Source organism: Passer domesticus, chromosome 6, assembly GCF_036417665.1.
Source record: "Passer domesticus isolate bPasDom1 chromosome 6, bPasDom1.hap1, whole genome shotgun sequence".
Taxonomy (NCBI): domain Eukaryota; kingdom Metazoa; phylum Chordata; class Aves; order Passeriformes; family Passeridae; genus Passer; species Passer domesticus.
Window position 1 is genome coordinate 19,671,504 of NC_087479.1, and position 14,370 is coordinate 19,685,873.

The window sequence follows — 14,370 nt, forward strand, 5'->3', positions numbered from 1 at the left end:
AGAAAAGGAGGGGCAGAAACTGATCTGTTCTCTGATCAGTGACGTGACCCAAGAGAATGGCATGAAAGGAAATTTTCAGGAAAAAAAAAATCAGGAAAGGTTCAGGTTGGATATTAAAAAAAGGTTTTTTCACCCAGAGGGCAACTGGGCACTGGAACAGGCTCCCCAGGGAAGTGGTCACAGCACCAGCCTGACAGAGTTCAACATTTGGATAGTGCTCTTGAGGATGGTGCCATGCAGGGCCAGGAGTTAGACCCCCATCATTCTTGTTGGTGCCTTCCAACTCAGGTTGTTCTGTTTTTGTAGGATTTCTCTGTGTACTGGAAGGCCACCATTAGATCAGCCTTTTCTTTTCCAAGCTGAATAAACACAATTCTCTTAGCTTTTCCTCACAGGAGAGGTGCTCCATCCCTCTATTGAGACTACTAAACCAAGCTAGTTACTTTGTGTGAAAATACTTTTTTTTACCTCAGTAAGGATTTATTTACAATCAATGCAACTGTGTGAGGCTTAGGCTATCTGAGAAGTTAATTCATCATTCTTTGATAACTAAAAATCCCAGATGAGATTTTTAAGGGCCTGGTCGAAGCCTATAAAGGATAATTACTTAATTTATTAATGAAAGTCACCAAAATTTTGGATAGATTGCATGGCATACGGTAGAACTACAACTGGAATGCAGTTTCTAGATAAAAAATAGGAAAATTGACATAACCAGAGCAGCTTATCACAAGCTAAAATGAGGGAAAAGTCCTACAAGCATTCCACACTCTTTCAGAAATTGCCTTGTGATATTTATTAATCCATAAACACTGTCAGCTATGCCTAAATCAAAAAGCCTCATCTGGCTTTCCTTGATGTTTCCTGTGACAGCAGTGTTTATTGCATCTTTCTGCACTGTTTCCTCTCTTCCTACTGTTATCCTCTGCTTCACCTCTTCCCTGCGGCCAAATATTACATTTTTAATTATAGGATCTCAAAATTCCAGCTTTCCAGAAATACGTTTACCACAAGTCAAAATTTTTATATAAACATAAGTTTTTACTTTTTAAACCTGAAATTTTGATAACTCATGATGTTAAGAATAAATTCAGTAGAAGATTGCATTGGCATCAGTCTTGCAAGTTGGGTCAGATGAATACATTAACATATACAAAGACTTATATCTTTGTTTGGTCTATGAATATTATAACCCTAAATGCAATAAATAATAGAAATGTCTTTAATATTAAAAGTCTTTATTCACAGATTTTTGTGGACTGATTTTTCACTCATATGTATGTAGTGCCTCCAAGTCAGAAGTCTGAAATATGTATAGAAGTATAAAAAAATCAAGGAAAAATATGCATGCAACGATAGCCAAAGCAAAAAGAGTACAGATATCACTGACAAAGCCAGTGAATCTAGTCATACCTCACAGTTCCAGAGTCCACTCTTCTCCTCTTAAGCCAACACACCCTGGACTGCATCTAAAGCGGCGTGGCAGAAGGGCAAGGGATGAGGTTCTGCCCCTACTCTGCTGTTCTGAGACCCCACCTAGAGTGCTGTGCCAAAATCTAGGATGCCCAATATAAGGATGGCAACCTGTTGGAGCAAGTCCAGAGAAAGGCCACAAAAATAATCAGAGGACACCTCTCCTTTAAAGACAGAGAGACCTGAAGTTCTTCAGCCTGGAGAATAGGAGGTTTTAGGAATAGGTCTAGAAGACCTTGTATCTGAAGGGAGCAACAGGAAAGATGAAGAGGAAATTTATGGACTGACAGGACAAGGGAGAAATGGCTTCAAACTGAAAGAGGATAGTTTTAGATTAGATACTAGAAATAAGTTCTTTAAGGTAAGGGTGGCGAGGCAATGGGACAGATCCCAGAGAAGTTGTGGATGCCCCAATACCTCATCCCTGGAAGGGTTCAAGAGCAAGTTAGATGGGGCTCTGAGTAATGTGGTCCGTTGGAAGGCATTCTTGCCCATGGCAGGGTTATTGGAACTAGATGTTTTTTAAGTTAAACACAAACCATTAAATTATTCTCTGGTAATTCCTCCAAAAACTGTATTTCAGAAGGAACAATAAAGGTTGTTCACATTTTAAGGGAGAGTAAAGTCTGCATAAACAACACTCACAGCTAGCAAAATATCACAGGATATGTCTTTGCTTCAAACTATTATTTATATCATTTAATACAGTAGAAAGGACTTTCGCTATGCTATTCCCCGAAACAATGTTTTTTGCACCATGCAACCAACGAATTTCATGTCGTCTTTGTGATGTTCTTCATTTTATTTTTAGTCAATGTAATTAAATGTTCCCCTCCATTTTTATAGCAATTATCTTACTAAGAGAAATAAAATGACCCTAAAGTGAATTCAACAAAAAAAGTGTGAAGCATCTGAATACAGTATGTTTATGTTCTTCCGTGTGGTGGAGTCCCATTAGATATATAGACAGCATCATAAGAGCATCCATCTCACTTCCTTAGAGGAAAAGTGTGAGCAATGAATCAATGATATTCCAAATAAGGGAAAGGCTGTTACACATTGGAACATTTCACAGTATGCAAGATGATTAACAGCATGTTAGGTAATGATGTAAGTGCCATAAATTAGTTTATATTGTACAATGTAAATACTCAGCACAACTGATGTCTGAACAAAGAAATCAAGACAGAAAATGAGAATTTGGACCAAATCCAGTGTGCTTTCCAATTACTTGGTTTTGTTTTGTTTTGATGAGTAAGTCCAGAATAATTTCTTGTATGTATGTGTAAATATATAATGCATATTTTTTATATGTATATATATTCTTTTTTGTAATCCAAGTCTCTCACTCTCTCTGAAAAGTTCCTCTCCCTTTGTGCAGGTGAATAAAATTTATAATTATTTTTACCATTTTTTAAATACAAGCCTTGAAAACCAATTTTGATTAAATACCACCAGGTTTATCTTTATAATGTGAATAACTAAAAAATAAAATATAGTATATGTAAATGTTTTCTGTGAATGTATGTTCATAAATAGCACTGAATGAAGTCAAAAGGTCAGAAAATAATTCTTTAAACGGTGCATGATTAAGCTACTGACCATACTGAAACCAAGGATTCTAACAAGGTTTAGATATCAAATGGGATAATGAAAACACTTACAGAAAAATAGCATAATTGCATAATATAAAAAAATGGAGAAAAATATACTCACAGTTCTGCTTATAATTCAAATGTTATTTAATAGGTGTTAGGAGGACATGTCTATAATTACACACTCTGAGGGTTTTGGAATGTTTTTTTCAGATGAGGGAGAGTAGAGAACTGGTAGAGAATACAGCTAGATGCATATCTGTCATGAAATACTTTTGTCACACTTCTCTTGAGATTTAGTCTTATAAATTTACACCTCAAAGGGTGACAGGCTTGTAAGCATTGACACTGTATATAAAAAAACAGTCTAGCAGACTTACAAATATGGTACCAATGTGCAATAGCAACAAATGTGCAACCAGGGAAAATTTCTGGTTATGACAGTGGCTGCTGAATTAATTTTTTGGTGTCTATATAGAATTTCTTTTTAGTTCAGTAGCGTGCAAATTCCTATGCCTTGAGCATGTTTTGCAGGAGTTTGAAAGAGAGTCATAAACCTTTTTCAACACTGTTCAGAAAGGAAAGGAATGTGCTGGAAAGGAATGGCTTTTTTCTGAGCAATTCTCAGACACGTCTGTATGAAGGGTCCCCAGGTAATTTGTGTTTCCATGTCCATGTTTTAAAGTTAAAACAAGGAAATTCCACATTTGAATAATATAACATTAGTGAAGGAAACTTATTCTGCTGTGACAAAACTCATACAAATCTATTATTTGCTTCACTGTAATGGTCCAATGTTCTGAACTCTTGAAACAGTCTGCCTCTAGAAATATGGAACTAATTCCAGTTCTTTCAAACCCTGATTCTAACCCTGGACCTCTTACATCTTTCAAGACCAAAAAACACTGATTACAAACAACATAAGTTATTTCAGTGACTCAAATGTCTTTTAAAAAATAAAGGTTATAACTATCTGCAAAAACAAAAGAAGGCCTTGAGCTTAGGTACTGTTACTTTCAAAATGACACTGACATTTTTTCTCAACTTGTTACAATATTTTTTTAGAAATGCACTTTTCTTCATTGAAATATGTCACTTTAAGAAAAAAAAATTAATTATGCTGCTACTTAATATATTTTATTCTGCCCTCTATGTACCAAGCAGCTTTATTTTTTAAGTGGCTTAAGGAAAAAATATTAAAAAAATAAAGCAATTTTATTCTCCTTAGCATAACTTTCAAGTCTATCTTTCATACACAAAATAGTCATTGCATGTTAAATTTTACCAGAGATGTAGGAATAGATTAAGAAAAGGTCATTCAATAAAAAAATGACATTCATATTTATAAAACAAGAGAAATGAAATGGCAGGAGACAACAAACATTACAATGAGAACAACTCAAACACAGGAAAAAACCATATATTCATGTGATGGAAGCCCAACTTGTACAGGAGTGCAGGGGTTGAATAAGTCAGCAGTAACCAAAATTACTTAGAAAAATAGAAATCTGTCTGAACATACAAACCTGAACTCTATCAACATAACTATAGTACTTCTGCCAAAGCTGAATAAAGGAATAAAACCCATTTGCAAACTGGTTAAGAAAACAATAATTTCTGTTTTCAACATCTTTACACTGGAGCTGCTATAAAGCCATGTTTACATCCCTTTGTTGAGAAACTCTCATCAGGTTAATCCAGGGATTTGATTTTATCAGAAGCTCTGCAGTTTCACACAGGAAGAGAAGGAGCTTTTTCAATAAAATAAAGAAGAATGCTAGATAAACAAATAAAAAAAACCCCTTAACATTCACTTGGATGCAAATAAGACACAAATATCCAGAATAATTCAAGAAATCCAATAATATATTTGTAACATATTATTGTTCAGTAGGTGACTCATTGTACACTTCCTGGAGTTTCCAAATCCTCCTCATTTTATTTATTTAAATCAAGAAATGTCTTTATCTTTATTCCTCACTCTCTTTTATCTATTCCATCATGTTCTTTTTCTGTCATCTAGAGTATACTGGGCAGGGGTCTTTTTCCTTTTTTCTTCTTGCTCCTTCCCTCCTACTGTCTCTCTTTTTCTAGTCAGATAATTCAGTTACATTTTATTAGTGCTTGTTGAATTGAACTCTGCTCTTGTCTTTCTGCTAGAATACAAAGAGGTCATTCTTAAAAAAGAATGCAAATTGAAAAAGCTTAATTCTCAGAGTATCACTTCCTAATAGCCTGTTGCAGTGTTATATACGGAAATTTCTGACTATGGCAGTGGAAGAAAGAGAAGAAAATGATAAGACCTAGGACTCAGGGAAGTTTTTCAACACTGAAGACAAAATAAATAGCAAAATGTTTAGGCCTGTGAAAGAAATATTGTTGATAAAAGTTATGCAGAGATTCCTTTGAAACAGTATTTGCCTTTTTGAGAAGTTCTGTCTCCTTGTAACAAAAACACTCCTCAGCTGTGAGAAGCAACATGGCTGGTGAAATCATCCCTTCCAAAGGACTTCGCATAGCCTCTGTCACAGATTAGCTCCTTTAATTTTAACTATCTCTCCCTCATAATCAGGAAATATCATGACATCAAATTTCATTTTATATAGCTTTTACTTTGTTTTTATTTTGATATCATAAATACATTATAAACCAGTATTAAAAAGGCAACAAACCCGAATGCCATGATATCTGGGGGTAATTCATGTTTGTCTAATTTACTGCCATGGAAAATCTGTTCCCTTTCTGGCTTTAGAAGACTTTTTAAATGAGTGTTTTATGATGTTTCTGTTTACACAGTATTTTTACAACTGTTGCAAATAGACACAAATATCATAAATTACAGGAAAAATTATCCTCAGCTTCCTTCAGGCTTAATATGAAACAGTTACTAAAAGGGGAAATGTGTAAGTGCTGCTAAAGCCTGTTTGATGAATTCCACATGAAGATTCAAGTTGAGATCTCAAGTCATTAGAAAAATATGAAATTCCATACCCTATCTCCATATCTTATTTAAAAATGAACAAAATCCAACTATAATTATTAACATATTCTCATGAATTAAGCTGGATTATATTTTTCTAGGGAGACTTTGATACTACCAAAATTTTGTGATATATGGGGATTTAGAAAAAGCCTGCTGATTTCTTTGTTCCATAATACTGGACTAGTCTTGCTTGGGAGTATAAGACCATGAACAGTACTCCTGAAGAATGGAGAGGCCTGAACCTAATGCAGGTAGAAACACATCTCATTTTCACTAACTGAATTTAATAAATTTATGTCCAGTAAATGTTCAGGTAAAAACAGTGAAAAGGTAAGTAGATAATAATCAGTAAATGTTGCTGAATTAGACTGTACTAGAGGAAATAGAAGATAAGGCATCAAAGAACATTTAAAGGATGATATCAGATGAGTGCTGCCCAGAAACTGCTCAGAAAGCAAGATGAAAAGTCTTTATAGGAGAGGGATTCAATACTTCAAGTAGTTTCATTGCAGTTCCTTTGAAGCTATTAATCACTCTCTGTTCATACAAATGGCATAACAGGGCACATTTTTTCAATGTGTTTGTACCATGAGGTTTTTTCCAAAGTTCTGTTATTAGCACAATTTCCCTCCTTATGTTCATCAATTACTTTTCCAATGTGATTGACAAGACAACTCTCTGGGAATGCAAGCTCTTATTTCTAATATTCAACACTCTTGTTGCTGAACAAGGGTGTGTTCAAGCTCAGCTTAAAATCCCAGATGTGATCCATAGAGCAATTCCAAATCTGGAAGTTCTTCCTATTCCTGTTATTTGAAAAACAAAAAAGTCTTTAAAAATATAACTTTTTCTGGCATGTTTTCATTGTCAAAGATTCAGTATCTATGAGCACTATAGTTGTAATACCTTCTGCCAAGTATAATTTGTCCCAAAAATATTCAGGTTTAAGTAATCTTAAATCCCAAATATTCAATAGTTTTTACCACTTAAAGCTGAACTTCTTATGCACATCAGTCCTGTATCTTTACTAGCCACTATAATTCAATCATTGTTGCTGTGGGCAGGGAATAGAAAAGAAATAATAATCACCTTGTCTCCTTAGTAATCTTACATATTGCATATAATGAGCTCTGCAAGTGTCCCAACAGAAGTGTGTGATCGGAGAGGTGAGACTGTCCACGACAGAAACATCAGTTTAAAGAGTGGTGCAGAACAGGATAGGAAGTTAAAAGTCATTGACTGGCATAGCCACAACTATCCCAAAGAGCACTCATCATGCATTCTCATTCTTCTCAGAGCAAGCAGTTTTAATGCATTTGTCAGTGCACCTTTTCTTCCCACCAGCTGCAACCTTCCTTATTTTGATCCCTATCCATGGAAGACACAGTTTTACAAACTAAATTGCCAGATTCAATTCACCACTTTGATAGAAAATTCAGCCATAAACCGGCAGAAAACTCATAGAAAGTTGAATAACAACCAGCTAACCAAATTACATGCATGTGTACTTATCAGCTGAAGATTTCTGTAAGTGAATTCAGTTATGAAGTATTATTCCCTGCTTGCTGATGCTGTATTTTTTTTAATTTTGAAGCATTTCAGGGGTTTGACTCCTTTTACTTATTGGTTTGACTCCTTTTATTTATTGGTTGTCTCATTTTAACTTTGATAGTCTAAAAGCTCCATTGCTCATATATGATTGAGAAGCTGAATTAGATATTTTTACAGTTTGCATATAAACCAGAAAAAAATATGGTTAGACTTTGCATAAAAGGTGTGTCCCACCACTTGAAAATTTGACATACTGATCAAGAAAACAAACTAATAATTCAAGAGAATCAAAAAACCTGTTCATTCAAAAGGCTGCAGGCAGTGAGTGCTGTAGCAAAGGAGGGAAAAATGCTGAGATGGAGAAAGAGCAAGATTTATCTTTTTTAATAAAAGGTGTATAATGGGACAAGTATATTCCTAGAATAAAAGCAATTAAATATTCTGACAAGTTAAATATTAGAGAAATGGGTTAATTAGGAGCACAGAACTTTTCATTCAAATTCTGAAAGCTTTAAAACCTTAAGATATATAACCAAGAAACCTGAAAGAATATTGTATTATTGATGCATTCATACCGTGATTGTAAAATTTAAAGAACATGATATACGTTGTAATATAGCAACTTTCTGAATCATTGCCTTAGAATTCCATATGTCAGGTAGTTTACTTCCCTCTCAAAACTGTATGCAACTTTGAAATTTTTGTGAATGGTTGGAAATATGATTGTCAGCAGACAGAACAGTCTTCTCTATAACATTTCTTATTCCTATCCAAAAGTGATTCACAACTCCCATTATCAAAATCTATCATACACAAAAAACTCCCTGAGGTTGTTCATAAAATTACCTATGAAAAAAAACCCCAACATATTGAGAAAAAAATAAAAGACCTACAAACACTACGGAAATGAGATATGACCAAATGAAACACAATTGAAAAAATAACAAAAAAACCCAGAAAATTGGGACATTTAGTGACTAAAAGAAAATGGTCTAGGAGGAAAGCAGATGCAGAGCAAAGGACCAAAATATACCAAAACTAGCCTCACAGATGCCGAAAAATCAGGGGAAAACATGAAGAAGGAAGACATAACTTTGAGAGGAAGATATGAGTAACATAGCATGGATACAGGAAAAAAAACAAAAAAACCCAAAAAAAAACAAACAACAACAACAAAAAAAAATCACCCATAAAAAATTCTTCGCCAAAGTGCCTTGAAGTGCAAGGACATGGACCAAAGCTTGCCCAATTGATCCCTATTTAAATTGCAGGATTTCATGCCTGAAGGTTTTTATTCATGTCTGAGCATTATTCATAAGATACTGTATGACAGTCTTGTATTTTTACCTGCTATGGCAAATGTTGGTATTAGAGAATGTAGAGTTGGAAATCCCTGACAAAATTTTTATTTCTCTATTTAGAAACTGACAAATAGGTACTCTAGGGGTCATTCAAAGTACAACTGGTATCTCAAAGCTTTTCTCACCTTTTTGGTCAGAAAAATAATTAACAGAAATTAAAATTAAAACCAGGCTACTAACCAACAGGCAAAAACCAAATTCTAATAATAAAACTAGAAATAAAATCATCCTTTCAACTAGTTTCCTTCAGTGCATAGATCTTCTTTAAATGATGTATAAGTTACATTATAGGCCACTATAAACAGGAATCTTCCAACCACAACTAAATAATATAACAGTATATTTAGTATATTCAGATCAGTTTGTTTTCCTTCTGAACATGAGAAACATTTCTTGAACTGCAAAAGTCATTTATACTTTAGCATGCATTAAGGTCCATTACTCACATTCTTGAGAATTTGCACAAGATAGACCAGTATCCAATTCTAAATCATACAGAAAAGACAAGAAAAGAAGAAAAGAAATATGTAACTTAATGCTCTATGAGTCAATGAAGTACATTCTGCACTTTAATTTGTTTATGGAAAACAAGGCTTTGCCTAGAGGCAAATTTCAGTTTTTGTCTTTTTTCGGTGCACTGTTATTTTTTTGTTTTATCACTGTATGAATTACCATTATAAACTACTGTATAATTGATGCTTGCCTATGGCTATCCAGAGATCTCTGCTGATGGAAGGACATCAGGACTACATTAGAAATAGCATGTTTTATTTAGGGACTATGTTGATAACTTAGTATCATATTTCCTTTTGCAATTTGCTTACCCTAATTGTCATAACGTTTCCTTCTTTTGCAAAAGTGCAGCTGTTACAAATGCCTACAGATGAGGCAAAACAGGCCCTACTAATAATACCACACTTGCATTATTGACTCGTTGATAGCTTTTGCAACTTTTTGTTTTGTCCAATTGATTTCTTTGGTTTCAAAAGTTTCAAATACCAACTCTAAGACTGTATGACTTGTGAATAGACAAACCATTCTGAAACAAGCAGAATTCCTTAAATCTCTTAATTTTTAACAACTGAGGACATTCAAATGACAAAGATAGAACCAAGCCTTTGGAAAGCATAACTTCTTATGTGGCCTGCTTGAGACTGAATTACATAACTGAAGGAAAGAATACATTTTCTTTCAATTCTTACAATTCAAAATGTTCTTAGGTTGTTTGTTTGTTTGTTGTTTCATGTTTGTTTTTTTTTTGTTGGGCAGGGGTTGAGTCATAAATCCTTTCAGTTCTGTTCAGAGACCCTACATGAACTCCTATCTGACACATTTACTAGGATTAAATATTTATTCTTCAACCAACACTATAATTGAAGTCCATATTGGCCTCAACGCTCTACCTTGCAGTCACTGGAGGCAACTTCATCCCTTTCAAAAACTGACTTTAGCTCCAGTGATTTTTAATCCGACAGCCGATGAGAGTTATGACAAAGCTGTTTTTTTATTTTGAATACTTGCTGGCAAAAGTTTGGATATCTACCCATTGCCAGAAACTTTACAGATGTATTAACATTGGACTTGATACAAAGTGACATCTTAAGAAAAAAATTAATCCTAAATACATTTTTTGCATGAACAGTGAAAAAATCAACTTAATGAAATGATAAACTCATTGGCATGAGATACACTTTTATATCTCTTGAGATCAATGGCCTGATGTGGAGGAACATTCCATAATTAAACACAATTAACTACTTGAAAATTGCTGAAACTTTCACTTGTTTGCATGATTCAAAGATGGATTATACAAATCTCTAGGAAGCATACTCCTTGGAGTAATCCCATGTATGATAAATGGAAAAAGGAGGCCAGGACCAAATAATTTCATAGTTATAAGATATTAAAACATCACATAATTTTGCTATAAATGGAGAGAAAAAAACCAAAAAAATACACAGACAAAACCCAACAATTCATGCTAGAAAAACTTCACATTAGATGTTAGCTGCACATTCAAAAAACAGCAATTTTTGCACTTCAGATAAAATTAATGTAATAAACATAAATATAAATAAAAGAACTGTGCTCAGTTTTTGTTAAAAAAATCTCATTTTAATTTCTGCTTCCCAACTATCAACGTGAAACTTCAGCATGCAGTGGAAGTCCATCACTCTCAGATTATTATCAGCTCAAAATTATCTTCTGCTGGTATAAGCTGTTCAAGTATGCTTTAAAAAGCCATAGCTACCAGCAAAAATTTGCTGCACATCAAGCTAATGACCTACTTGTGTAAGCTGTACAGTATATATGACTGTTCTAAGACAAACAGAACTTTTGCTACAAATATAAAGAGTCATTCACCTCCATAAACAAGGACACATTTTATGGGCAGAGGGTATAAATTTCTGTTCTCATCACAAATTATATAATAATGATAATATATTGTCTTATCACTATGTTGGTTTTAATCCACCACAAAAAATGATACTATACCACCTGAATGAAAAGACTGGTGTACCACCTGAGACCACAAAAAAAAAGGTGGAGCATTTCAACCAGTTACTGGCTTTGTATTCAACTGTTCTAACATGAATCAGAGAAATAATAAGCTAGGTGATGTGTGATTTTACAGTAAAGACTATTACAGGTGCAAGTAAGGATAGGGAATTTTTTTCCAGTTTGTGAGTCCAGAGCAAAGCCAATGAGAAATGTCACCTATATTTATATAATTTTCTAAATGCACAAAATATATGAGCTTACAGTATTATTATATGGATATGAGAATTGCATGATGTGCAGCAGAGATACCCTTCACCACAACAACCTTAAAAAGAAATGCCTTGTTCTAGGTGATATGGGAAACAGCTTTGCTGACGGTGTTTTTGAGGAAATAATGTGCTAGGTAAATATGTCATGGGCCAATCTGCTAATATCTACACAGATCCTATACAGTATATTTGAGATTAAAAATGAAGGAAATATTGTTGTCAGAAAGGTGTAGCATGCCATGAACTCTCTTGCCTTGGTCAACACCCAAGCCCTCAGCCCTGGAAACATTAACTACTTACCACAGAGTTAGCCCTCCCAAAGGGAAAAACAGACTACCCCAGGCACTCGGTGTTGCAACTTTGTCTGGTTTCTCCTTCCCCTGTCACTGGTTTGGCATCCCTGGTGGTCACCCTCCTTCCCCTGGAGGCCAGGCCCCTCTGCCCAGCCCTTAGCTCCACCCCCCAACCCTTCCCCTTATAAGCTGACTGCTCCACATGGTTCATCCTTTTTCCCCGGGATTTGCTTCTGGGATGCTGTGTTATTCTGCTGGAATAAAACCTTGCAAAGGAGCCTGTATCGCTGAGCCAGTCGTGATGAATGCTGAGTGGAGGTTTAACTGTGTTGACTGAATGTTAACTCAGCTTGCCTTTCGACAGGAGAGGCTTGTTGGGGAGAAAAATAAGCAGCAGCACCTACCATTCTAACACCCACATTTTTAAAAGGTAGCTCAAGGAACACCACACCAAGTTGCCTATATACAGATATAGGCTGCCTCAAGGAAAAACAGCATGGACTGGGACAGGAGAACATGAGAAACATATACCAAACAGTCACAAGCATCAGCAACCCAGGAGCAGTTCACCTGCTGAGTGACACTAAAATTTTTCCAATGTGTAAGCACCAATTCTACTTCACCTGAGAAAGTAGAAATCCCAATTTCCATATTCTTTCTTCCTTACCATTATCTTTAACTACAGCTGGCTCAGGATTAAATGGGCCGACAACCTGAAAGGTGGTGAAATTTTAGCACTCTGCAAGAACAGGCAAAAGTTAAGAGAAGTGAATGTATGGAATAGAGAAGGAAACATCATACTAATAAATACTGCAAAATAGGGATAGTATCCAACAGTAGAGTGACTACCCTATTTTCTGAGTTGTTTTTGGTTATAATTTTATCTGAAAATTCAGTAGAAATGCTCAGAAAATTTATAGGCTTTTTTTTCTTGTTAGAAAATAAATATTTGTTATTATTTTTAAGGTGTATCATTATTAGGTACTCCTTGTCACAGAGTAGTCCAAAATAAATATTTAGTAAAAGCTGAAAAAATTCAGTTCAGATTCTTCTCTGTTCTTTATCTTCACTGTTTCATTATTATACAAGAGATTTAGGATTGCCTTACTAGTTGAATAAGAAAAAAAAAAATCTAAAGAATTTCCAAAATGAAGAATAAAAAAGATTTGACATAGTGCTATTATTAAATTTTTATTTTTAAAATATACACAGAATAATTTCTACAGGCAAAACATTTTCTCAATTATCTCTTGAGAGTAAGTAAAATTTAAGTTGTACTGCTCACAGTTATAGAGTATACTCTTTTTTCCCCCCTAATAGAATGCAAATAGTCAAGAATTCATGTTTTCCTTTGAGCTACTTTACATTACTTTGCAAATTGCTTCCAGCAGTTTTTCTCCAACAGCTATTACTGCTGGGTATTGTCTTTATTTTTTGGTGTGTAATTTTACTGACAAAAGTATTGTCAGTTATGAAAATAAGAAAGTTATGTGCACTAAAAAGTCATACTAAATGAGTCAATGTGCTTGCTGAATAATGGATAGGATTATTTTCCTTATTTAGATATCTCTTTCTTTTCTTTCTTCATGATTTACACAATCAATAGAAAGCACCTCTGCAGCTTTGCTTAGAGAAGAATAGCTTACTGCAAAAAAAAATTGTAAAAATTTGTGTGTACTTGTTCACATAAGAATAAAAGAAATGCAGTGCTGAGTACCTTTAATGAAGAGATTTGCTTTGAAACTGCAAGTCAAACCATAAACACACAGATGTTTGAAGGTTTGCCTCTGTGACACCTTGAAAGATAAATGATTTATATATTTTCATTTTAGAACCCTCTTTATGATGGGAACAGAGTGAGGTGAACTGTTCTGTAAGTAATAAGTTATGAGATGTTGAAACATATGCTGAAAAGCTCAGTTTCTCGAATTCCAAACTCAGTTGTTCTGGCTTATTCTTTACAGTTAGGCTCACATAACTTCTGTTTAATATATTTTGCATTATCAAATATTCTTATTAAACCCTTAAGAAGATATTCAGAAACAAAATCTTTTACAACTTCTATACAAGGACAGAAAGCTGCACAAACTTTCTTAGCTCTATTTCAAGGGAAACTGGTGACATAAGGAAATATTAAGTGCTAGTAAAAGCAAGAACTGGTTAGAAAAGTTTTCACAGAAGTATGTAGAATTTTGCACACATCCAAAATCTTCCAAACTTTAAAATCTCCACATGAATAGACTTTATAGTGCACATTATGCCAAGCCAGATGATTGCAGTGTCAAAAGAGCTTCCAGTAGCATTAGAATATTTTCATTTTCTGGTAGACCAATAAGTTAGTGC

General features: G+C 34.4%; 1 long non-coding RNA gene across 2 annotated transcripts in view; it reads right to left on the minus strand.

The window, feature by feature from the left end:
- LOC135302098 (uncharacterized) overlaps positions 1–12,168 on the minus strand; it is a 54,641-nt gene extending 42,473 nt beyond the window's left edge. The window contains exons 1-2 of one of the 2 annotated variants that reach the window (XR_010363793.1): positions 12,035–12,140; positions 9,410–9,448 (exon numbers count right to left, since the gene is read on the minus strand). This is a non-coding gene — a long non-coding RNA (uncharacterized LOC135302098). Of the gene's footprint in view, positions 1–9,409; positions 9,449–12,034 lie in introns of both variants that reach the window. The other variant, XR_010363792.1, reaches the window with a different exon arrangement.
- Between the last annotated feature and the right edge of the window lie 2,202 nt (positions 12,169–14,370).